The 27435-nt window shown below is 48.2% G+C and overlaps 1 long non-coding RNA gene across 1 annotated transcript; it reads left to right on the top strand.

Moving 5' to 3' along the window:
* The first annotated feature begins 12011 nt into the window (after positions 1–12011).
* Positions 12012–13556, top strand: LOC123134413 (uncharacterized). Its single transcript, XR_006465638.1, has 2 exons — positions 12012–12837; positions 12904–13556. It is a non-coding gene; the product is annotated as an uncharacterized lncRNA (long non-coding RNA).
* Positions 13557–27435: the final 13879 nt, after the last annotated feature.

Genomic DNA, 27435 nt, shown 5'->3' with positions numbered 1-27435 from the left:
TGGTTTATTGAATCTCGACCGTAGTGATACACATATTCATGATATTGACGCCAAAGGATGCAAAGTTGATAATGATGGTGCAACATATTTGTGGCACTGCCGTTTAGGTCATATTGGTGTAAAGTGCATGAAGAAACTCCATACGGATGGATTTTTGGAATCACTTGCTTATGAATCATTTGATACTTGCGAACCATGCCTCATGGGCAAGATGACTAAAACTCTATTCTCCAGAACAATGGAGCGAGCCAATGACTTATTGGAAATAATACATACCGATGTATGTGGTCCGATGAGTGCTGAGGCACGCCGTGGGTTTTGTTATTTTTTGACTTTCACAGATGATTTGAGCAGATATGGGTATATCTACTTAATGAAACACAAGTCTGAAACATTTGAAAAGTTCAGGAATTTCAGAGTGAAGTGAAGAATTATCGTAACAAGAAAATAAAGTTTCTACGATCTGATCGCGGAGGTGAATATTTGAGTTACGAGTTTGGCCTTCATTTTAAACAATGTGTAATAGTTTCACAACTAACGCCACCTGGAACACCACTGCGTAATGGTGTGTCCGAATATCGTAACCGTACTTTATTAGATATGGTGCGATCTATGATGTCTCTTACCGATTTACCACTATCATTATGGGGTTATGCATTAGAGACAACTGCATTCACGTTAAATAGGGCACCGTCTAAATCCGTTGAGACGACACCGTATGAACTTTGGTTTGGCAAGAAACCTAAGCTGTTGTTTCTTAAAGTTTGGGGTTGCGACACTTATGTCAAAAGGCTTCAGCCTGATAAGCTCGAACCCAAATCAGAGAAGTGCATCTTCATAGGATACCCTAAGGAAACAATTGGCTACACCTTCTACCACAGATCCGAAGGCAAAATCTTTGTTGCCAAGAATGGAAACTTTCTAGAGAAGGAGTTTCTTTCAAAAGAAGTGAGTGGGCGGAAAGTAGAACTTGATGAGGTAATTGTACCTTCTCTCGAATTGGAAAGTAGCTCATCATAGAAAACCATTCCCGTGATGCCTACACCAACTAGATAGGAAGCTAATAATGATGATCATGAAACTTCAGATCAAGTTACTACAGAACCTCGTAGGTCAACCAGAGCACGTTCCGCATCAGAGTGGTACGGTAACCCTATTCTGGAAGTCATGTTACTAGACCATGATGAACCTGCAAACTATGAAGAAGCTATGATGAGCCTAGATTTCAATAAATGGCTTGAGGCCATGAAATCTGAGATAGGATCCATGTATGAGAACAAAGTGTGGACTTTGGTTGACTTGCCCGATGATTGGCGAGCCATCGAGAATAAATGGATCTTCAAGGGGAAGACGGACGCTGATGGTAGTGTTACTATCTACAAAGCTCGAATTGTCGCAAAAGGTTTTCAACAATTTCGAGTTGTTGACTATGATGAGATTTTCTAACTCATATCGATGCTTAAAGTCTGTCCGAATTATGTTAGCAATTGCCGCATTTTATGAAATCCGACAAATGGATGTCAAAACTGCATTCCTTAATGGATTTATTAAAGAAGAGTTGTATATGATGCAACCAGAAGGTTTTGTCAATCCTAAAGGTGCTAACAAAGTGTGCAAGCTCTAGTGATCCATCTATAGACTGGTGCAAGCATCTTGGAGTTGGAATATACGTTTTGATGAGTTGATCAAAGCATATAGTTTTATACAGACTTGCGGTGAAGCTTGTATTTACAAGAAAGTGAGTGGGAGCACTGTAGCTTTTCTGAGAAGTATATGTGAATGACATATTGTTGATCGGAAATGATGTAGAATTTTCTGGAAAGCATAAAGGAGTGTTTGAAAGGAGTTTTTCAAAGAAAGACCTCGGTGAAGCTGCTTACATATTGGGCATCAAGATCTATAGAGATAGATCAAGACGCTTGATAAGACTTTCGATGAGTACATACCTTGATAAGATTTTGGAGGAGTTCAAAATGGATCAGTCAAAGGAGTTCTTGCCTGAGTTGTAAGGTATGAAGTTGAGTAAAACTCAAAACCCGACCACGACAGAAGATAGAGAGAGAATGAATGTCACTCCCTATGCCTCAGCCATATGTTCTATAAAGTATGCCATGTTGTATACCAGACCTATTGTATACCTTACCATGAGGGGGTACAATAGTGATCCAGGAGTAGATCACTGGACAGTGGTCAAAATTATCCTTAGGTACCTAAAGAGGACTAAGGAAATGTTTCTCGGTTATGGAGGTGACAAAGAGTTCGAAGTAAAGGGTTATGTCGATGCAAGCTTTGACACTGATCCGGATGACTCTGAGTCTCAATCTGGATACATATTAAAAGTGGGAGCAATTAGCTAGAGTAGCTTCGTGCAGAGCAATGTAGACATAGAAATTTGCAAAATACATACGGATCTGAATGTGGTAGACCCGTTGACTAAACATCTCTCACAAGCAAAACATGATCACACCTTAGTACTCTTTGGGTGTTAATCACATAGCGATGTGAACTAGATTAACTACTCTAGTAAACTCTTTGGGTATTGGTCACATGGCGATGTGAACTATGGGTGTTAATCACATGACGTTGTGAACTAGATTATTGACTCTAGTGCAAGTGGGAGACTGAAGGAAATATGCCCTAGAGACAATAATAAAGTTGTTATTTTATATTTCCTTATTCATGTACATGTGTGGATACATACACAAAACACCGTGTCCCTAGTAAGCCTCTACTAGACTAGCTCGTTAATCAAAGATGGTTAAGTTTCCTAACCATAGACATGTGTTGTCATTTGATAATGGGATCACATCATTAGGAGAATGATGTGATGGACAAGACCCATCCGTTAGCTTAGCATATTGATCGTTAAGTTTTATTGCTATTGCTTTCTTCATGTGAAATACATATTCCTTCGACTATGAGATTATGCAACTACCGAATACCGAAGGAAAGCCTTGTGTGCTATCAGACGTCACAACGTAACTGGGTGATCATAAAGATGCTCTATAGGTATCTCCGAAGGTGTTTGTTGGGTTGGCATAGGTCGAGATTAGGATTTATCAGTCCGAGTATCGGAGAGGTATCTCCGGGCCCTCTCGGTAATACACATCATAAGCTTGCAAGCAAATGACTAAGGAGTTAGTCATGAGGTGATGTATTACAGAACGAGTAAAGAGACTTGCCGGTAACGAGATTGAACTAGGTATGTGGATACCAATGATCGAATCTCGGGCAAGTAACATACCGATGGACAAAGGGAATAATGTATGTTGTCATAACTGTTCGACCGATAAAGATCTTCGTAGAATATGTAGGAGCCAATATGAGCATCCAGGTTCCGCTATTGGTTATTGACTGGAGAGGTGTCTCACTCATGTCTACATAGTTCTCGAACCCGTAGGGTCCGCACGCTTAATGTTCGTGTACTATATGAGTTATGTGAATTGGTGACTGAATGTTGTTCGTAGTCCCGGATGAGATCACAGACATGACGAGGAGTCTCGAAATGGTCGAGAGGTAAAAATTTGTATATAGGACGATGGTGTTCGGACACCGGAAGTGTTCCCGAGGGTATCGGGTACTTATCGGGTCACCGGAAGGTGTTTCGGGTACCCCCGGCAATCCTATGGACCATACAGGCCTTGTGAAGGAATACACCAGCCCACAAGGGGCTCGTGCACCCTATAAGGCCATAGGAGGAGGAGAAGGAAAGGGGAAGGGAAAGGAAAGTGTGGATTAGGATTCCCACTTCCTTCCCTCACCCCCGTCTTTCCTTCCCCTTCATGCATACATGGAAGGGGGGTGCGCAGGGCAAGTCAGGGCCCCTAGGGGGCGGCGGCCAACCCTAGGGTGCACCTTGGCTGCCTCCCCCCTCCCACCTATATATGTGGGGGGCACCCCTAGCACACCCCAGACTATTGCATAGCCGTGTGCGGCGCCCCCCTCCACCGTTTACTCCCATGGTCATATCTTCGTAATGCTTAGGCGAAGCCCTGCGCGGATCACTTCGCCATCACCGTCACCACACCGTCGTACTAACAGAACTCATCTACTACCTCGACGCCTTGCTGGATCAAGAAGACGAGGGACATCACCGAGCTGAACATGTGCAGAACTCGGAGGTGTCGTACGTTCGGTACTTGATCGGTCGAAGCTAGAAGAAGTTCGACTACATCAACTGCGTTGTCAAATGCTTCCGCTTACGGTCTACGAGGGTACGTAGACACACTCTTCCCCTCGTTGCTATGCATATCCTAGATAGATCTTGCGTGAGTGTAGGAAATTTTTTAAAATTGCATGCTATGTTTCCCAACATGTTTTACATTTACCTTTTCCTTCTCCTTTGTCCTTATTCTTCCTCGTTCTTGTTTGTTCTTCCTGTTGGAGGGCAATGATCCACAAGGCCCTAGGGGTGATCAGGTCGACCTAGGCAGTCCATAGCCCCCGAGAACCTTGACGGGGTCGCTCCTAGGCGTGTGAGATTTCCGTTCCTCAAAAGACCTCGTCGGCGTGTCTTGCATATCATGCTCCGGCGAGGCTCCTCCAGCAACGTGTCATGTGTACCGCGCTCGACGTTGGAGGTACACGATGACGTGTTTGTGCATGGACATACTTTTTAGCAACTCTGCTGGAATGAAGTTTCTAATAGTCCACCATGATCTGACCATTGTGTCTACGAAGAGATCACCATCAAGGGTTTGCTATCTACAAAGGTAATGTGAATACCAAATCCCCTTGCATACATGCATATAATTCATATGGTGTTAGCAGACCATTCAATGGGTATACTCTATCGGCTAGGCCTAGTTTTTTCAATCATGCAACTAATTATGTGCAAGGCCCGATTCAAAGTAATTTACATGCTTCAACTTCTTATGATACTAGTAACATGCACCATATGTATTCCAACTCTCATGCATCGGTAACCACACAAATCGTTATGCCGATGAACAACATGATTAGTTCGATAAATAAATTTGAAACACCACATGTTAGAATTTCCAATGTCGTGCAATAAAGTGTTTTACTCTTTTATCCATCATCAACTAGTTTGGGATATGCTAGTCCAAACATACCGATGGATGGAGAGTTGGCCATGCTACTACTAGCTATTCGGACAATTACTCTCGGCCCTTGTATGCTACGCCTCACGTTAAAATTTTCCAGCAATGTACACAACTATAGATATTCATAGTTCGGCTCCGTACCATGGTCATACCCATATAGATGAAAAATTTGCAGGAGCGCACATGCCTTCACCTAATATTGTAGCATATGCATCCTCTATGCAATTGCAGAATTTTGTAACACCCACAAATCATTGACGAAAGGTTCTAGAAGTCTTGTGGTTCAATCCCTTCAAGAATGGGAAGTGGTTGCATTAAAAATGCATATAGCTCGAAATAACAAGATTAGTGATATTTGCCTTGAACAACATGAAAGGCGTTGTTTCCTGATTATGATGCGATAAAATCTAGAGTTTACAAGAATTTTTTGTCAATTTATAGAATTGGCGAGCAAAAATATGGTTCTCCAACAATACACATGTCTTCATTTAGTACTACATCATACTATACACCCCCTACATAATTACAAAGTTTCAAAAACACTCGTGTGTCATTGCAGGAAGAATCTAAAATCATTGGGGGCAATACTAGCTAGAACGTGTGGAATTGAGAGAGTAGTTATAGCTTTCCGTAGTAGGGTGTAAGTTCTTGCCGGGACCAATGAAAAATGGCTCAAAGAACGTATATTTGACAATTGTTAGAGTTGAAAAAAGAATGATGATTCAGATGATCACAGTAGTTTGGTTATCGAAAAAAGCGAACCAAGTAATACTTATTAAGAAAGAAATCTTGACAATTAGTAGAACTAATGAAAGGATGATTCAAAGAGTGGAAGTGCTTCCGTTGAAAAAGCCAGATCAAATACAATATGTTCTAAGTTAATCAAATCCAAAAAGGCAACCACCATTGATAAAGGGCATGGCATGCCTAGGAAAACAACCATCCTTGATTTTTTCTAAAGTTAATGAAACCTACTTCTTGCCCTATGATTTCGTGCCATAGAAACTGGCAAACATCAAGGAGAAGTACAAGAAGCCGAACACATAGTTCGATTGAGAAAGATGTTCATAGCAATGAGGCATGGAATCAAGAAAAAGAGGAAGACAAGACGTTGGAGAGTCATCCAAAAGTAGAGCAAGATATTGTTCAAGTGATACAATCATCGTGCTCTCTCAACCGATTTGAAGAGTTATGTGTAGCAAGTGATTTAACTATTTTCATATTTGGTCACAACTTTATTGTTGGTGCGTCTATTAGAAAAAGATCTTAAGAAATATTGAAAGACCAATGAAGAAGGGTAATTTACTTGTTAGCAAGTAGCACCAATTTTTGAATGGAAAACGCGGCTCGGCTGATCGCAAAATCCAGCTGTGGTACAGTAGCACGAATTTTTATATGAGTATATTATTCATCCTCGAACTCTTTCTTTTTTTGAGAAAACTTCCAATCTATTCATCTTCAATCATGGTAGTACAACGAATACTAGAAACAATAAAAATTACATCAAGATCTGTAGACCACCTAGCGCCGACTACAACACTGAAGCGAGCCGAAGGCGCGCCGCTGTCATCGCCCCTCCCTCGTCGGAGCTGGGCAAATATTGTTGTAGTAGACAGTCAGGAAGTCATCGTGCTAAGACCCCATAGAACCAACGCACCAGAACAACAACCGCCACAGATGAAGAGTGTAGATCAAAAGGATCCAACCTGAAGACACACGAACGAAGACGAACGACGAACATATCCGAGCTAATTCACCAAAGATAGATCCACCGGAGACACACTTCCACATTCCCACCGATGATGCTAGACGCATCACCGGAATGAGGGCTAGGCGGGGAGACCTTTATTCCATCTTCAGGAGCCGCCGCTGTCTCGCCTTCCTAAGCAGGACACATACCCTAACAAAGCTCGAAAAAAGATCTAAAAACAGAGCCCTCCCACCGGAAAGGGCCGAGATCCACTCCGTCTCCATGGCCCTAAGGCCACAGGAGATGGGACGGGACGGACCGGCACCGGCGCCGGCAGGAGGCAGAGAACCCTAGCTTTTTGGAGGCGGTGGCTAGCTAGGAAGACCGTGGCGGGTTCCTCGAACTCTTTCAAGTATAGAAATAGTCTCTCAACTCCGAAACCACTAAAACTCAGTCCCTGAACTTTTTAAACCGGATACTTTTCGTCCCTCGTAACACTTACAGTGGTTTTAGTATGACGTGACCCGGTTTTGTCTAAAACCGTCCACATGGCCTATTTTAACCGTCACGTCACTTAAGTGGCTGAGGGCCTCGCTGCCTCTCTCTCCCGCATTCACTCGATCCCCTTTATCTCACAAACCCTAGAGCAGCGGCGGCGACCGGAAGTGGAGCATGGCCCGGTGGAGATTCACGAGCGTTGGTTGCTGGCTGGGCAGGGCGGCGGCTGTGCGGTGGCGGCTAGCTGGGCAAGGAGGCGGCGACAACGACTTAGGCGGTGGTGGTTGGCTGTGTAGGGCGACACCGACGATCTGGCGGGGGTCTCACAGTGAGTCCCTCGGCTGGCATGCAGATGGCAACCTCGGCCAGTTCAAGTTGCTCACGTGGGTCTTCTTGTTCTTCACCATCGACCCCTCCCGGTCGCTTGTCCCCCATCCCATACCGTGAGGGGCCGTTGGATTCTCAGTCGGCGGTGGAGTGTGAGTGTGGCAACAAGGCAACTAGATGGATATCATAAAGCAATGCTAATCCTGGAAGAAGGGATATGAAATGTATGCGAGATCAGGTGCACTTAGTCATCTAATCGTGAATGAGAGAAGGAGGATCGAGAGAATGCGAGGGAGGGAGAGCCGGCGGGTACACTTAGTCACTTAAGTGAGGTGGCGGTCAAAACCAGGTCACGTGGACGGTTTTACTCAAAACCAGGTCCACGTCATATTAAAACCACTACAAGTGTTACGAGGGACGGAAAGTATCCGGTTTAAATAGTTGAGGCACCTGGTTTTAATGGTTTCGAAGTTGAGGGACGATTTCTATATTTTGGACAGAGTTAAAGGACGAAAAATATACTTATCTTTTTTTTAGGGTAGAAGAAAAGCAAAACATGTGCTCCACCGTTGCCTCTAAAGCACTAACTGTTGGGCCCGTGGCCCAAGTAGGCGGAAATCTTTTTGAGAAGAACGGAAGGATCCCACCCTCGTGTCCGCCGCCGCCCCGATCGCCGTACAAGCTCAAGCTGGGAGACCGGGAGCGACGAAGATGCGGAGGCGGTTCGTGAATCTGGTGACGCGCAATTGCGCCCAATACGTCTATTCGGTGCGCCACATCGATCCTTTCGACCAACTCTTCTACCGGTCAGCGAAGGAAGCGCTGGAGGCGGCGGATGAAGCAGCTAGGATGAAGGATCCTTTTCCGGCGATGCGGGCACTGCAGCTGCCGCACCCAGGAATGAGCTTCATGGCAAACCCCTCCGGTGGTGACAGCCTGGACATGTTCGCGCTCTTCAGCCCCCGCGCCACCAGCGGAGGCAGGATGGTCGCCGCTAACCCGGCCGGCGAGGCCGTGATGTACGACGCCGACAGGCAGCTCGTCAGCACCCTGGGCTGCATGAACGAGCGCAAGGGAGTCTACCCCATGTGCCTGCACATCGCGCACCCTGGCCGTGACCAAGACAGCTTGTACGTCATGGACACGTACCCGGGGCCGGGCGACGATGGATGCTTCGAGGTCCTTGAGTACATGCCCGAGTGCAGCGAGCTGAGCGACCTGAGGGCGGCCTGGCGCTGGCGGCTCCTCCCGCCGCCTCCCTTTGTCCGCCAACCTGGGTACAGACGACCCTCCTCTATCACCGCCTACGCCGCCGTAGTCGACGGCAACGGGTGCTCCACCATCTACGTGACATGCGAGGGCAGCATCGGCACCTACAGCTTTGAGACGGCACGCCTTGATTCTCATCATCGTCTGGGGTGGACGCAGTCGGAGGAATGGAAGCATGTCGGGAGGTGGTCGCTGCCCTTTAAGGGCGGAGCCCAGTACGTCCCTGAGTTCAACATGTGGTTCGGCTTCTCGGCCTTCAGCCCCGGCTACCTGTGTGCACTGGACCTCTCTGCCATGCACCATGACCGACCGCCCACTGCGCTGCAAGTTTGGCAAAATCTGATCCCACCTGAGGTGGAGTGGATGTGTATTCCGGTGCGTTTCGAGCTTCTCAACCTGGGCGATGGCAAGTTTCTCATCGCCGGGACATTTGAAGCAGAAACAACCGGTCAGCAGTTTGCTCTGCTCACAGGCGTAGAGATGATGCCTTGTGTGGGTGATGATCGGAGCCTCCAGATGGTCAAGCACAAGTGTGCACGTTATGCCTTCACGAGTGATGCCATCGAGTGGGTGCTCTGAATGAGTAACCTGTCGAACTTGTTAAGCCGTCATCTATTTTCTTCCTAGATTCCTAGTAGGTCTATTTGCGTAATTAAGGGTCTGTGAGATTCGTTCCTCTTTGTAAAGAGAACATTGTAACAGAGGTGACAACGCTCGTGATCTCGGAGGTTAGAGTAACTGATGAATGCCAACGACTCAGGTCGACCAAGCAGAAGACTCCCATGATCTTCTCGAGCTCATGGAGGTATTCGCCTTGCCTCGTGCACTTGCCGCTGAACATCACTGTCGTTGGCGGGCGCTGTGGTGTGCGTTAGAGCAAGTTCAGCAGTTTCCCTTAAAAAAATTCCCCTATATCTCAAAACCAGGGACTCCCTTGAAAATATGGGCGCTAATAGGCGCCGGCGCACCGGCCGGAACTTTAGGACGGTCCCGCGTGGATCATTGGATCTGTCTAACACGGAGCACGCGGAACCACTCGATCACGCACGTATCAGACCGGCTCGATGTGGACGCTTCTGTCGTCTTCCTCATCCGCCGCACATCGTTGACTCTGGCCGCCGTCGCCGTCTGCCACACCCCGCGTTGCTCTTGGCTCGCCATGGCCGCCGCTTGCTGTCGCCGCTCGCCGCTCGCCGTCTCCGCTGCAGCAAAAAAGGTACCAGCTGCATCAAAAAAAGGCGGCAATGGCGGCCGCCAGGTCCAACAATGGCGGGGCCACCAGTTCCAGCATCCGTTGCAGCATCATTGGTGCACAGAAACAGTCATGTGCATCAACGGCTCGCCACTGCAGCTTTTTCGTCGCCGGTCTCTGGTTGAAGCTTTTGAAATATATGGTTGAAGCTTTTGTGTTAACGATTGTAGCTTTCTGCGTTTCCTGTCGCCGGTTGAAGCTTTCTGTATCGCCGGTCGAAGCTTTTTTCCTAGCCGGTTGAAGCTTTTTTCGTCGCCGGTTGCAACTTTTCTTATTTCCAGTCACCGGTCACCGCCGTGAAATGGTGGTAACAATTACTGTCTATGGTAGTAGCAAACATTCTGTGTGGTTGTAACAAAACGTTGTTGCGGCTGTCAAGGGTTGCATCTTCATGAATGATGTAGCAAATCCTGTAGTCAGTAGTAGCAAAAATTTGTTCGGTTGCAGCAAAAAAAATGCCTCTATCGTCTAGGTTGCATCGTCTTCACAAATGAATGTAACAAAAATCGCCGCTGGTAGTAGCAATTTATGTCGCTGGTAGTAGCAGAAACACTACGCCGTTGCAACACTACACCATTACACGGGGGGTTGTGGCGGGTTCTGCAGTGCCTCACCTGCAGGTTCGCAGGGATACGGCGCCCCCAGCAGCGGCGGCCATGGTGTGTCAGGACCGCAACATCGTCATGGCCATGGCCGAGGCCTGCGAGGAGTTGGCTTGTCACCGGAGGTAGCGGCCATGACAGCCGCAGAGGAGCTTGCGGCGAGGAAGAAGGAAGGGATGAGGACGAACGGTTAAGAGGATAAGGTGGGCCTAGCTGTATTGAGCACAGAGGGATCGGTTAAGAGGAGCTTGCTGCGATAAAAAAATTGATTCGTGTGCCTAGCTGTATTGAGCACAGAGGGATCGCGAGGCGTACGATTGAAAACAGATCGCGCGGCTCGCGCTCGACCGGCGCTCCGTTCGGCCTTCAGGTTTATTCTCCCCTAACTGTTTATTCTCCCCTAAAAATGTTTATTCTCCCCTAAAAATTGTCTGACTCCAGCAGTTGCCCTAAATCATCTCCCATATTCTATATTTAACAATATTTTATAACTAGCATTAGAACCCCAACGACTAGTTTCGAAGCGCTTGCTTTCTTTGCCATTGCTTTCGAAGACCTTGCTTTCACAGGAGGGATGAGTTCTTCAGGCCGTTCGAGATTAGTCTAATGTTCTTCATGGCCTTCGAGATCAGTCTATTGTTCTTCATGGCCTACAGGATCAATTTGTTGTTCTTCATGCCCTTCAAAATAGACATGTTGTTCTTCAGTCTAGTGCAAATGATTCAATCCGACATCACTATGCAATAGATCAAAATAACTCTGATGGTCCAGTACCAAAATCTGAAACAAAAACAAAGGTACATGGAGCTTAATTACAAATAACTAGCAATAGCATCAGCAGCAAAAAAACAATGCAGTCCAGTGCAGCAATCAGTAGCATCATACAAGAGGAAACATAGATTAGCAGCACACAATAGTACTAGTTCCATCAGCAACCAACAAGCGCACACACAGGCACCATACATCTCTCATCTCTTCCTGCTCTCTCTTCCAAAAGGAAGAATCACACCAGAAGCATATACCTAAGGTACAGTGAAATCTGGGGTTGTCTAAATTAACAAGGTAAAACACACCAGCGGCAGTACATGTATAGTCCTATTACCATTTCAATTCACAATTTCCTATCAAAGAGCAGAACCTGGGTTGTCTGTCTCTCCCCTCCTCTCTCTCTCTCCATCTCTCTCTCTCTTTCTCTCCATATATATATATATATACATATATATATATACATATACATATATATATATATATGTGTGTGTGTGTGTGTGTCTATTATGATAACACCCTTAAGACTCTTATTCTACTAACACCCACCTTATTCTGCTAACACCCGACCTATTTCGTAACTACAAACTAACCATGCAAAGGAACCGAATGAACTGCGCGGGCAAAGAAAAAATCCCACCACACCTTATCCTATCCTCACCCACCCCACTCCTCCCTCTCTCCCCATGCTCCACCACCGTCCCAACCGCGCCACCGAGCCAACTCCCCCGCGCCGCCGCACCACCTACCACCAACCCCACTGGCCATGGCGCCACCTTCCCTAGGCCAGTGGGCCACGCAACCGCGCCACCCCACCACCTCGCGCGACACTGCATCACCTACCTCCTACCCACCTTCTCCGCGACGACACCCCCATCTGCCCGCGCCTCCCCACACCTCGCGCTCTGCCACGACCCACATCCATGGTGCCGCACCTTCCTTTCCCCTCCCCGGCGACCTACCTCCGTCCGCGCCGACCTCTGCATCGGATCCGGTGAGATCCGGTGCTTCATGCCCCCACCGCCACCGCCTAAGGTCGCTCCGGCGCCGGATCTGGCGCGACCAACCTCCACGCCGCCTATTCCATCTCGCCCCGCCTCCACCTTCTCTACCTCTCTCTTTCTCCTGCCCTGAGCCCCCTACTCCCGGCGAACATCCACTTCCCGTCGGCATCACTAGCAGATATGGGGAGGTCTCATGGCCGACGCCCCATCCCTGGCATGCACTACTTGTTGTGAGGCAGGCAGGCAGCAATCCACCGGTGAAGTGGCGCGCGGTCCACTTTGTGTCGGACCTCCTCGGGTAGGCAAATGGACTGCATGGCGCATGGCCAGCGATGGTGCTCAGGTGACCACAGCAGCACCGAAGGTGAGCCTCCCCTCCTCTCCCTAATTGCCTTCATCTTCCTCCCTCACATCTCCCTTATGCCCGCAGATGCCGCCATGGGCATCTCAATCTTGTCTTCCACCGCCGCTATGGATCCTGATGTCGTTGTGCGTCAGATCTCCTCCATGGCATTCAGTTGAGATAGGGCGTCGTCGGCGTGCAGTTGGCCTGGTTCCCCTCGCTGTGGTGCGGTGCGTCACCGTCGTTCTATTGCACTTTGGGACCTTCTTTTTCTTCAGATTTTGCTTGTCTGCAGTCCGCCTATGATCTGTGCGGTGCCGTGGATGTGCCAGCGGCCGCTCTATGTGTGGTTGGCCACGCTGTCCTTTGCAGATCGCTAGAGGAAGAGAGGAGGTCCTCTACATGGTGTGTTGCAGTTCCTGGTGCCACTCCAGTGCAGCTCGGTTTGTGCACAAAAGTGGAGTTCTTTTTTGTTGTTGTAGTAGTTCCTCGTCATTGTAATTTGTGTGTGTTAGTACTATGGATTAAAAAGAGGATCACTGTAGTTCGTTCGCCCTGTCTCGTAGTCCAGAGATGTACAGATCGCAGCTCTCTCGAAAACATTCATTGAAGAAAACAACAAAAAAATATGTTTAGGTGCAGCTCACTTGTTTCATTACCGCAGTGATCTTCTCTCTCCCAGTGGTTCACTATGTTGCCAAGTGCAAAACCAAATTGGAAAAGTTGATTTTTTTAATGCAGCTCACTCTGTTGTTGTGTGCAGTGGAAAGAAAATTGGAAAAAGAAAAATTGATGCAGTACACTCACCTCGTCCTTGCAATGCATACTCGTAGATAAAAAAGTTACGGAGACGATGAAAGAAAAATAATGTGGTTCAGTTTTCATAGTATTGCGGTTTACCAACGGTCGACATGAAGTGCACTCCACCTCGTTTGGGGAAATTTATGTCTCACAAAATAGAAATGATGCAGTGCACTTGTCACTTGTCGTCTGATAAAGTGCGGGTCTCAATATAAAGAAGTGCGGTTTGCCAGCTCGTTTGAAAAAATTTACGTCCCACAAAAAAGAAATAATGCAGTGCAAACTTGTCCGTCTGATCAAGTGCGTGTTTTAGTCTAAAGAAGTGCGGTTTGCTACTTTGTTTGGGAAAATTTATGTCCCACAAAAAAGGAATGATGCAGTGCACTTGTCCATCTGATGAAGTGCTGCTTTTAGTCCAAAGCAGAGCGGTTTGTTGTGTGATGCAGTACAAATGACGATTTTGATGTCGCAACAAAACAGAGTGTCCGCATTTCGTTAAAATCAAAATTGCTCTTAAACCGTAAAGAATCAGAGAGAGTGTTCTACATGAAAAAGTTGCACCTCATTGATATCTTTTCAACAGCGTTTAACTTGAATCATTCTGACCAGCGGTTTATAAAAATTTCCCGAAAAACGGCCGCTGCCTCTCGTCGCCAGCCGCACGATTTTCAAAATTAACTAAAAACCATAAGGAATCTCAAAAACATTTCAACATATGAAAGTTGCGCCTCGTCCGTAGCTTTTCAATGGCGTATCATACGCCTCATTTCGACAAATGGTTAGAAAACTGGAGCGAAAACAGTAATGTAAATTTAACAAAAATTGAAAAACAAAATTCCGCAATTTAGTAAATTTGAAACTGCTCTTAAACCGTAACGAATTAGAGAAAATAATAGATATGAAAAATATGTGTCTCGACGATATCTTTCCAACGGTGTATCATTTGCTTCGTTCCGACAAGCGGTTTAGAAGAAATCGTGAAAAAACGCTTGCTGCCACTCGTCATGGGCCGCACCATTTTCAAAACTGCTCTTAAACCGTGTGGAATCTCGAAAAGTGTTCAACATGTCGAAGTTGCACCTAATCCATATCTTTTCAATGATATATTACACGCCTCATTCCGATAAACAGTTAAAAAACTAGAGCGAAAACAGTACCGAAAAAACAACGCGTGCAGTTTTTTCCGATGAGAAGTTCACTCGTGGGAGTACTGCAGCACACTTGGTTTAAAGAATGACGTGCACTTGCATTGAGCGTGCAGTGCGAAAATGTTATCAGAATAGTTATTCTGCTAATATTTGCAGAATAGACCGGCTGTATATATATATGCACGACACATATTGACCCCATCATCATCCCCTCCAGCGGCAGCGGCGACCATGCCCGCTCCCTAGAGCAGAAGCTGCACCATTGGAGTGCTTCCCTGTCTTTAGCCACGGCGGCACCGCCACCCCCTGTACCCACTGCCCGACGGCTCCATATCTCCCTCCCCCAGGTTCTCTATTTTGCTTGGACCCGAGAAAAAATTGGGGGACAAATGGATCTGTGCTGCATTGGTGGTGGCGTGGTGGCGGGAGGGAGCTTTTCGGACGCAGCCGTTGCATCAATAGGATGCCAGCAACATAGATGAATTTAGGGATCCTTTACATGTCACAACAATGAACATGATCGCCTGCTCGGTGCAGGCGTGATGGAGGGGTGATGTAGTCGAGGTAGATGACCTGGACGCCCTGATGCCCTTTGGACGACACCGGCACTGGCCTGGGACGACGGCGGCCGCTGGAGCAGGTCTTCCCATTGCTGCAGCACCCCCAAGATCTGATAGGGTTTTGTGGTATAGGGAGGAGAGTGAATCCTGACGTGAATTGTGATCGTGCAGGGGGTCAGCTCTCTCCCGTATCCCTCTATATAGCGTTGTGAAACAGGAACCTAAACCATAAGTTGGTTTGGGTGCCCCCGATCAGGGTGCATCAGTTTTGATTGAGGCTCAGGTACGTTGGTGCATGGACCCCTTCACTTAACGTTATATGCCCCTTTTTTGTTAGACTAATAGATCTAACTGAAGGAAATATGCCCTAGAGGCAATAATAAAGTTGTTACTTATATTCCCTTATATCATGATAAATGTTTATTATTCATGCTAGAATTGTATTAACCGGAAACTTAGTACATGTGTGAATACATAGACAATACATAGTCTCCCTAGTATGCCTTTACTTGACTAGCTCGTTAATCAAAGATGGTTATGTTTCCTAACCATAGACATGTGTTGTCATTTGATGAATGGGATCACGTCATTAGGAGAATGATGTGATGGACAAGACCCATCCGTTAGCTTAGCATTATGATCGTTACAGTTTCATTGCTACTGCTTTCTTCATGACTTCTACATGTTCCTCAGACTATGAGATTATGCAACTCCCGAATACCGGAGGAACACCTTGTGTGCTATCAAACGTCACAACGTAACTGGGTGATTATAAAGATGCTCTACAAGTGTCTCTGAAGGTGTTTGTTGGGTTGACATAGATCAAGATTAGGATTTGTCACTCCGTGTTTCGGAGAGGTATCTCTGGGCCCTCTCGGCAATGCTCATCACTATAAGCCTTGCAAGCAATGTGATTAATGAGGTAGTTACAGGATGAAGCAATTCGAAACGACTAAAGAGACTTGTCGGTAACGAGATTGAACTAGGTATGATAATACCGACGATCGAATCTCGGGCAAACAACATATCGATGACAAAGGGAACAAAGTATGTTGTTTTGCGGTTTGACCGATTATATCTTCATAGAATGTGTAGGAACCAATATGAGTATCCAGGTTTCGCTATTTGTTATTGACCGGAGATATGTCTCGGTCATGTCTACATAGTTCTCGAACCCGTAGGGTTCACACGCTTAACGTTCGATTTGATGAATGAAGTTTGTTCGGAGTCCGGGATGAGATCACGGACATGACGAGGAGTCTTGAAATGGTCAAGACATAAAGATTGATATATTGGACTATGTTATTCGGACACTGGAAGAGTTCCGAGAGGTACTAGGTAAAAACGGAGTGCCGGAGGGGTTACCAGAACCCCCCGGGGAAGCAATGGGCCAACATGGGCCATAGGGGAGAGAGAGGACAGCCCGCAAGGGGGTGGTGCCCCCCCATGGGGAGTCCGAATAGGACTAGGGGAGGGGGCGCGGCCCCCCCTTCCCTTTCCCTCTGCCTCTCCCTTCCTTCTTCCCCCTTCCACCAAGTGGAATCCTACTAGGATTTGGAGTCCTAGTAGAACTCCCTCCTCTTGGCGTGCCCTACAGAGCCGGCAGGCCTCCCCCTCTCCTCCTTCATATATAGGGGCAGGGGCACCCCGAAGCACAATAGACAATCTCTTAGCCGTGTGAGGTGCCCCCCAACAGTTTAACACCTCGGTCATATCGTCGTAGTGCTTAGGCGAAGCCCTGCGCCGGTAGCATCATCATCACCATCACCACGCCATCGTGCTGACGGAACTCTCCCTCATCCTGAACTGGATCAAGAGCACGAGGGATGTCACCATGCTGAACGTGTGCTGAACACGGAGGTGTCGTACGTTCAGTACTTCGATCAGTTGGATCGTGAAGATGTTCGACTACATCAACTGCGTTACTAAACGCTTCCGCTTTCGGTCTACGAGGGTACATGGACACACTCTCCCTTCTCGTTGCTATGCATCTCCTAGATAGATCTTGCGTGATTGTAGGAATTTTTTTGAATTACTACGTTCCCCAACACTAACTGCATCTTTAGCTGTCAGATCAATACCAACGTTCTCCCCCTTGATCGTTAGGATTAACTGCATTCGCTCATTCTCCATAGGATGTACAAAAGTGAGGTGTTACAACAACTCAATATGATGTAGAACCCTAATATCTATAGCAGACCCGCCTATTTAAAAATGGATAACATTTTGCTTATTGGGAGTGATTTATTTCAATGGTCCTCTTATTCTAGAATAATAAGGCTTCCAGTAGTCCCATGCCGGCAACATGCCCATGAAAAATATTGGGTGGTAAGCCTTTAGTTAGCGGATCCGCAAGCATATGCTTTCTTCTTATATGTTTAACATCAACTGTTTGATCCTAGATTCTATCTTTCACAACACGATACTTGATGTAACTGTGTTTGGCAGCATCACTTGATCTGTTGTTACTCGTATAGAAAACTGCGGGTTCATTATCGCAGCATAATAAAATTGGTTTAGATATGCTGTCAACCACTTTAAGTCCTGGAATGAAATTCTTTAGCCATACATGTATGAAATATGCCCTAGAGGCAATAATAAAGTGGTTATTATTATATTTTGTTAATCATGATGAAGGTTTATTATTCATGCTATAATTGTATTGATCGAAAACTTAAATACATAAACAAATACATAAGATGGTTAAGGTTTCCTGACCATAGACATGAGATGTCGTTTGATAACGGGATCATGTCATTAGGAGAATGATGTGATGGACAAGACCCATCTGTTAGCATAGCATATGATCGTTTGGTTTATTGCTACTGCTTTCTTAATGTCAAATACATGTTCCTTCGACCATGAGATCATGCAACTCCCGAACTCCGGAGGAATGCCTTGTGTGTATCAAACATCACTTCATAACTGGGTGATCATAAAGGTTCTCTACAGGTATCTCCGAAGGTGTATGTTGAGTTGGCATGGATCGAGATTGGGATTTGTCACTCCGTATGACGGAGAGGTATCTCTGGGCCCTCTCTGTAATACAACATCACAAGAAGCTTGCAAGTAAAGTGACCACAGAGTTAGTTACGAGATGATGTATTACGGAACGAGTAAAGAGACTTGCTGGTAACAAGATTGAACTAGGTATGGAGATACCGACAATCGAATCTCGGGCAAGTAACATACCGACGGACAAAGGGTACTACGTATATTATCATAAAGGGTCGACTGATAAAGATCTTTGTAGAATATGTAGGAACCAATATGGGCATCCAGGTACTGCTATTGGTTATTGACCGGAGAAGCGTCTCAGTCATGTCTACATCATTCTCGAACCCGTAGGGTCCGCATGCTTAACGTTCATTGAAGATATAGTACTATGTGAGTTATGTATGTTGGTGACCGAATGTTGTTCGGAGTCCCGGATGAGACCACAGACATGACGAGGAGCTCTGGAATGGTTCGGGGGTAAAAATTTATATACAGGATGATAGTTTTCGGTCTCCGGGAGGGTTCCGGAATACACGGATAATTATCAGATCGCCGAAAGGGGTTCCGGAAGGCCAGGGGAGTTGTTGGGCCAAACGGAACAAAAGGAGGGGAGCACACCAGCCCACAAGGGGGCTGGTGTGTCCCCCCAACTGGCCGCCTGCCCTAGGTGTTGGAAATATGCCCTAGAGGCAATAATAAAGTGGTTACTATTATATTTCCTTAACCATGATAAAAGTTTATTATTCATGCTATAATTGTATTGATCGGAAACTTAAATACATGTGTGAATAGATAAACAAATACCAAGTCCCTAGTAAGCCTCTACTATACTAGCTCCTTGATCAAAAGATGGTTAAGGTTTCCTGACCATAGACGTGAGTCGTCATTTGATAATGGGATCATATCATTAGGAGAATGGTGTGATGGACAAGAACCATCTGTTAGCATAGCATACGATCATTCAGTTTATTGCTACTGCTTTCTTAATGTCAAATACATGTTCCTTCGACCATGAGATCATGCAACTCCTTGACTCTGGAGGAATGCCTTGTGAGTATCAAACGTCACTTCGTGACTGGCTGATCATAAAGGTGATCTACAGGTATCTTCGAAGGTGTCTGTTGAGTTGGCGAATCAAGATTGCGATTTGTCACTTCGTATGACGGAGAGGTATCTCTAGGTCCTCTCGATAATATAGCATCACAAGAAGCTTGCAAGCAAAGTGACTAAGGAGTTAGTAATGAGATGATGTATTATAGAACGAGTAAAGAGACTTGCCAGTAACGAGATTGAACTAGGTATGAGATACCGACGATCGAAACTCGGGCAAGTAAAATACCGATGGACAAAGAGAACTACGTATGTTGTCATAAAGGTTTAACCGATAAAGATCTTCGTAGAATATGTACGAACCAATATGGGCATCTAGGTCCCACTGTTGGTTATTGACCGGAGAGCGTCTCGGTCATGTCTACATCATTCTCGAACCCGTAGGGTCTGCACGCTTAATGTTCATTGATGATATAGTATTATATGAGTTATGTATGTTGGTGACCGAATGTTGTTCGGACTCCCGGATGAGATCACGGACATTACGAGGAGCTCCGGAATGTTATGAAGGTAAAGATTGATATATAGGATGACAATATATGGTCTCCGGAAGAGTTTCAGAATGCACCTAATAATTATCGGATCATCGGAAGAGGTTTCGAAGGCCACGGGGAGTTATTGGGCCTAACAGGCCAAGAAGAGGGGAGCACACCAGCCCACAGGGGGATAGCGCGCCCACCTCCTGGCTGTCGGCCCTAGGGGCTGGCCCCTCCTGCCTTTCTCCACGCAAGGGAGAAGGAAGGGGAGGCGCCATAAGGCAGCCAACCCCCTTTCCTTTCCCCCTCAAGCGCCAAGAAGGAAGGGGGTAATGCCTAGGGCAGGCACCCTAGGGAAGCCGCCGGCCCCCTTTGGGGGAGCCTAGGGCTGCCTCCCCTCCCCCCTCCACCTATATATATGAGAGGAGAGAAGGGGGTGATACGTCTCCAACGTATCTATAATTTTTCATTGCTCCATGCTACTTTATCTACTGTTTTGGACTATATTGGGCTTTATTTTCCACTTTTATATTACTTTTGGGACTAACCTATTAACCGGAGGCCCAGCCCAGAATTGCTGTTTTTTTGCCTATTTAAGTGTTTCAAAGAAACGGAATATCAAACAGAGTCCAAACAGAATGAAACCTTCGGGATCGTGATTTTCCAACCGAACGTGATCCAGGAGACTTGGACCCTACTCCAAGCAGTGCCAGAGGCGGTCACGAGGGTGGATGGCGCGCCCCCCTGGGCGCTCCCCCTACCTCGTGGGCCCCTTGACACTCCACCGATGTACTCCTTCCTCCTATATATACCTACATATCCCCGAACGATCAGAAGAGGAGCCAAAAACCTAATTCCACCGCCGCAACCTTCTGTATCCACGAGATCCCATCTTGGGGCCTGTTCCTGTTGGGGATATAACTATTGAGTATAAACCGCCCAAGAGGGGCCGGTTTACCCTCAACCATATTGAAGCCCATAACGACTCAGAAGATGGCATTTTCCTGTGAAGCATAGAGGCCCGGAGCCCAGTAGCGGATTAGGGCCCATGATAACAAACCACCATCGTTATGTAGCTTGCGTTGTAAGTTAGGAAAGGAGAGCCCGAGCCGGACCCTTGTATGAGTCGGCCTCCGGACTCTGTAGACCAGCCGGGCGTCAACCTGTGTATATAAAGGGATGACCCGGCGGTGGTTCAAGGACAACGGACAACAACTCGAGACTCAGGAAAGCGTATTTGCTCCCTGGTCATCGAAACCCAATCAATCCCAACACAACTAGACGTAGGCTTTTACCTTCATCGAAGGGGCCGAACTAGTATAAACTCTCGTGTCCCTTGTCTGGTTTAACCCCTTCAAGCTAACCCGTTGCGATGGCTCCACGACTAAGTCCTTTCATGAGGACATCTGACGTGTTAATTCCACGATAGTTGGCGCCCACCGTGGGGCTATCACCCGACGGTTTCGAGTTCTTGAAGGGCAACTTTGAAGGACTCAAGGGGTACGTGGTCGGCCGGATGACCAAGAGTCGTCGCAGCAAGCTTTACATCGATGATGAAGGATGGGGCCCCGAGGCCGGCTCAATCGAGTACGGGTACCGGGTCCCCTTTAGCGGAATTCATGTCTTCATCGGCAAGATTGGCGAACCGGGCCCTAAGCCGGACATCTGCACCGACCTCGTCGAGACGGCTCAGCGTGCAAGTCCAGCCCGGGTTAAGCCCATCATGAAGCGTGCGTTTGTAGGATGTGTCCATGGGATCGGATCTGAACCGGTGTCTAAAGGCGAGACGGCCGTATATTCCGACGGCGAGTCATCCACTGGCGAAACTGAGTCCTTGTACCAGATTCATAACGGTGTGTTCGAAGGATATTCCGATGGCAACAGTATTCCGGACCTCCTTGAACCGCCAAGTCGGGTTGCTGTTTACATGGCCGGAACGCAGCCCATGTTGCAGTCTTCATCTACAGCAGCAATGAATACCGGATCAGCAGCCGCGGCAGGAGTCCCGGCGCGCCGACCGGCTCAAGTCCTCTCCGATTTGATGGATGCCTGGGCGACCTTGTTAACCATGGCAGTCACCCCAGAGACGAGGGATCAGCACAATGCGGGCATTGCGAAGCTGAAGGACCAAATAACATAGGCTAAGGAGGACCTAGCAACTGAGGATGCTAGGATGGTTGAAGAACGGGCCGCTTTGGATGCCCAGTCATAGCGGATACAGGCGCAGAATTACCAACTCATGCTGGATCGGACCGCATCAGAGGATGTAATGCGAAGGAAGTACCGGTCTCGTCTGCCGCCGGTTTACGAAGGGTTAAATCTCTTTCAGACGCCAGGCGCTGGACCAAGCAATCCGGCAGCCGCAAACCGGACTGATGCGCCTAGGACAGGTCCGGATCAACTACGGATAACAGAGCCACCCCAACGAATAGATAACCCGCCGCAATATGTGTCTACGCCACCAGGTCACTTCTTGAGCCCTCTGGATAACATGATTGCCGCAGCATCACGCCTGGCAGCCATTCCAATGGAGGGCGATTCAATAGCAGCAATTGAAACGCGGCGGGCGAGAGACCTTCTTCAGACCGCCGTGGTACAACAGCAGGCTTATTCATATAGCCGGGATAGAATTCATTCAACCCCTCGTCCGAGCCCAAGCTATAGCAGGCGTATGGATGAACCGGAAGTGTCTAGCAACACGCGGCATCGTAATGCTCAGGATGTGGTGGATCATGGCAAGGCACGAAGGGATGCTGCTTTGGGTCGTTATCAACCCGCCCCGGTTCAACCAGCAGCGTTAGTTGACCGAGGCACCAGGCTTGCCTTCAGTTCTTGGGGAGTGCTGTGCCTTATTCCGGCTCTCCATAATGTGCGTCTGCCCAAAGATTTCAAGGGTCCATGCAAAGTGCCTAATTACACGACGGATCAGCCACCTGAGGCGTGGGTCGAGAGTTATGAGATGGCAATGGAGATGCTGGATGTAGATGAAGTGGCCTGTGCAAAGTACTTCACGATGATGTTGGAAGGAACGGCCCGCACTTGGTTGAAAAATCTACCAGCTAATTCCATCGAGCCATGGGATCAGCTGAAGGCCCGATTTATAGCCAATTTCAAAGACACGTGCAAATAGCCCATGTCCATTGTGGATCTGGATGCTTGTGTTTAAGGGGAGAACGAGTCAACAACTCATTGGGTACGCCGGGTTTCAGAAGTTTTGCACTCGTCCGACCGGATTAACGCTGGTCAAGCGATTATAACACTGGAGCGCAATTGCCGGTTTAAGTCACTGAAGATGAAGTTGGGACAGCTCAAGCGCCACTGCAACGACATGGGAACCCTCATGGCAGCCTTGGTCAAGTATGCCGATTCTGATAATACCAAGGATCCCGATTCTGATAATGAGAAACCGAAGAAGGGAAAGAAGAACGACGGTGCAAAGGGACAACAGCACAACCAAGGAGGCCATGGGAGTAATGGTAAGCGTAAAGCGGATTCAAATTTTGTGGCTAACGGTAATGTGCAGCGTCGTAAGGGTAAACTGCCCCAGCACGGCGGGGCGATGAATCTGGAGCGTTTGTTGAATCAGCCCTGTCCATAGCATGGGACCAAGGAGGCTCCTGCAACGCATCTCTGGAAGGATTGTAACATTATGAAGGAGTTCAAAAACTCTGATCTTTTCCGGTATGATCAGGGTCTGTCGGGCGGTTCAGGTCCAGGTTTTCATGGTGGCGGCGGTTCAAACTCTGGATTTCAGAATAATCAGGGCAACCAGAACAACCAAGGTGTTAATAACTAGCAGAATAATCAAGGAAATTAGTAGCAGTTGGGTTACCAGAGTCACCCAAAGCAGTTGAATTGTGGGCAGTATCATGTGTTCACCACTAGTTTGTGCAAGCGTGATCAGAAGCTTCACAAGAGGGCAGTCAATGTTGTTGAACCGGCAGTTCCACGTTATCTGCGGTGGTCCGAACAGCCTATTGTGTGGAGTAGGGAGGATCATCCGCCCCGGGTTGACAATCTGGGTCAATTGGCTTTGGTGGTGGCGCCTCAGGTGGGAGGCTATAAGTTCACCAAGGTACTCATGGATGGAGGAAGCAGTATCAACATTCTGTATTATGAGACCTTCCATCGCATGGGGTTGACAGACAAGAGTCTTAAACCGTCCAACACTGTTTTTCATGGTGTAGTACCAGGTAAATCGGCATATCCTGTAGGTAAGATCGCTTTGGAAGCTGTGTTCGGTGATGAACATGACTCCCGGTCTGAGACATTGACCTTTGAGGTGGTGAGAATTCAGAGCCCGTATCATGCACTGTTTGGGCGACCGGCTTATGCAAAATTCATGGCGAGGCCTTGTTATATTTACTTGCAGCTCAAGATGCCGGGTCATAAAGGGACTATCACGGTTCATGGAAGTCGAGAAATCACTTTGGATTGTGAGGAAGGTGATGTGGCTTATGCTGAGTCGGTTTGTGCTACAGAGGAGCTAAAGTTTTATAAGGAAAATGTTGATCTGACAGATATGACCCCTCTAAAGAAGCCCACCACTGAGCATGACCCAACCCTGCATTTCAAACTGGCTGACAAGACAAAGCTTGTTGACTTCGTGCCTGGCAATTCATCCAAGCAATTCAGCATCAGCACAAATCTGGATCCGAAATAGGAAAGCACGCTTGTCGGTGTCAAAACCGGCGGATCTCGGGTAGGGGGTCCCGAACTGTGCGTCTAGGCGGATGGTAACAGGAGACAAGGGACACGATGTTTTACCCAGGTTCGGGCCCTCTCGATGGAGGTAAAACCCTACGTCCTGCTTGATTAATATTGATGATATGGGTAGTACAAGAGTGGATCTACCACGAGATCAAGGAGGCTAAACCCTAAAGCTAGCCTATGGTATGATTGCTGTAATGTATGTTGTGTCCTACGGACTAAAGCCCTCCGGTTTATATAGACACCGGAGAGGGCTAGGGTTACACAGAGTCGGTTACAATGGTAGGAGATCTACATATCCGTATCGCCAAGCTTGCCTTCCACGCCAAGGAAAGTCCCATCCGGACACGGAGTCTTCAATCTTGTATCTTCGTAGTCTTGGAGTCCGCCGGACGATGATAGTCCGGCTGTCCGGACACCCCCTAGTCCAGGACTCCCTCAGTAGCCCCCGAACCAGGCTTCAATGACGATAAGTCCAGCGCGTATATAGTCTTCGGCGTTGCAAGGCGGGTTCCCCCTTCAAGTTCCATGTACCTGCCGAACAGTGTCCGGCTTCATCATAAATACTGTGTTTCTTGGCTTCTACGCCCAATAATGGCCTTCTTCCACGCGTCGCACGAATGCGAAAAGCCAGGGCGTCTTTTATGTTTCACCCCCTAGTCGTGCGAGTCATCCGCCTACAAAAGAGGCAAAAATCCAGATCCAAACCACACCATCTTCCTTCCATGAATACTCATCGGAGCGCTTTTGACCTAAAAATCCATTCCACCATGGACCGTCGACGCGGCTCTTCCTCTCGCGCTCCCAGCCCACCGCCAGGGGATTGGAGGAGGTGCTCTATTCCACACAACGAGCTAGAGAAGCTCCAAGCGGGGGGATATCTCCCTCCGGCCTTCATGGTCCCGGTTCGAGCCGGGCTGGCCACCAACCAAGGTGGGAAGCAAGCGGAGGCTACCCCAAGTCCCAACAAAGGGGAGCGGGTATGCCTCGTCCCCTATCTGATAAGGGGACTCGGATTCCCAATACATCCGTTCCTCCGCGGGCTCCTGGAGTTCTACGGACTCCAGCTCCATCACCTTACGCCCGCCTCTATCCTGCATATCGCGGGCTACGTAGCTCTTTGCGAGCTTTTCCTGGGCATCGAGCCCCATTTTGCACTGCGGAAGAGGCTGTTCTGCCTCGTACCCCGTTCTTACGAGGGATCCATATATCAAGTAGGCGGCGCCGAAATATGGCGCATTGCCGGGACCGGATACCCATCCGGTACTCCTAAGAAGGCGTCCGAAGACTGGCCTTCAGAGTGGTTTTACATAGAAGACGCTCCGCTGCCGGACCCAGTCCGGATTGGCCTCCCGGAGTTTAGTGCTGCTCCTTTGAAGAAACGCCTCAGCTGGCGCCCACGGAGCCCCCGATTGGAGGAAGACAAGAGCGTCCATTACTTGATGGGCCGAATAAGATTACTGGCCCATTCCGGGTTGACCATGATTGGAGTCATGGCGACATGCGTCATGCGGGGGGTACAGCCATTGCAATACAGAGGCCACCCCATGTGGGATTTCAACGGGGAAGACGATGCCACCCGTCATGGCCGCGACGGGCCGGATTCGACCGAGGATCTGGTGCAGATCCTGTCCAGCATGTACAAGGGGGAGAAGGAGGACTTCCTTCGGACGAACCCTTTGAATGGGTTTTCCATGAACAACCCTAGAGGCTGGGTAAGCGAACACTTTTAAGGGCTCAACCCATGCTTTCGAAGTTTAGGCTTCATACATTATGTCTTCGGCGCAGGATCTACGCCGGACTGTGGAGGACATGGTAAGTCCCGCTCCGCAACCCGAGGATCCAGAAAGATCCCTGGATCCGGACTCCAAAGAGGATCCGGACATCAAGGTGGAGCTGATCGACGGGGTGTTTCACTAGCTCAGCATGGACAATGCTTTGGTCGCCATTACAGCGGACTACCCCGGACTGTATCCGGCTTCCCAGGTGACTGTGACCGAGGTCCGGACACCATTATCTCTTCCTTGCCCATTTCTGACCTTCGCGAACGATGGTGTTTTACAGGAAGCGCCTTCAAGGCGGGAAGCCGGGCCCGCGGCGGCTGACCAACAAAGGTTAATCCGGACCAGCAGGCGGAAAAGGAGCGCGGCACGGACTGAAACGTCGCCGCAAAGGTATAGCCCGTGTTTAAATTTTCAAAGCAATGCTCCTAGGAAGCGTCTGAGAGCTCATGATCTTTGTAGGAAAAAAAGCGCCTGCCGGACTACGGGCGTAGAGGTTGCCGATCCGACCTATACCAGCCAGGCTCCAGCGCCTGGCCTGGAGGGGGAGGCAAGCGCAAGGCGCAGGCCGGATACTCCTCCAACGGAGGATGCCGACAGACTGTCCGCCACCAAGTCTGAGGTGGAGAGCGCCATGAACCACAGGCGCCGCCGGACAGTATTTCGTGAAGCGTGCTTCTCCCTTGAGGCATTGGACGCCTTTAACGCAGGGGACGCGCACCTCCGTGCTGCTCAAGACGGTTTTACCCAAGCAACGTGTCGGTGTACTAGAGTAGGGGTACCCTAGTATCCCGAACTTGTGCACGGGCAGTTGCAGCGTCCCGCGGCAAGGCTTGCCGGACGACCGCCAAGGTCCTCCGTTCGTTCCTCTGGAGCCATTCAAGAACAAAGTATTTTAGCTGAGAAGACAAGGCCCCGGCAAGAGGAGCTTGCCGGGAAGGACAAGGCCCCGGCAAGAGGAGCTTGCCGGGAAGGCCAACCAAGGCATTTCCAAGAAACTTGCCGCGACGCACCGCGCGTCCCGGCAAGACCCCGG

The sequence above is a fragment of the Triticum aestivum genome, chromosome 6B (assembly GCF_018294505.1).
Source record: "Triticum aestivum cultivar Chinese Spring chromosome 6B, IWGSC CS RefSeq v2.1, whole genome shotgun sequence".
NCBI lineage: Eukaryota > Viridiplantae > Streptophyta > Magnoliopsida > Poales > Poaceae > Triticum > Triticum aestivum.
Note: the sequence above shows the minus strand (reverse complement) of the source record. Positions and strands in the feature narration are given on the sequence as shown.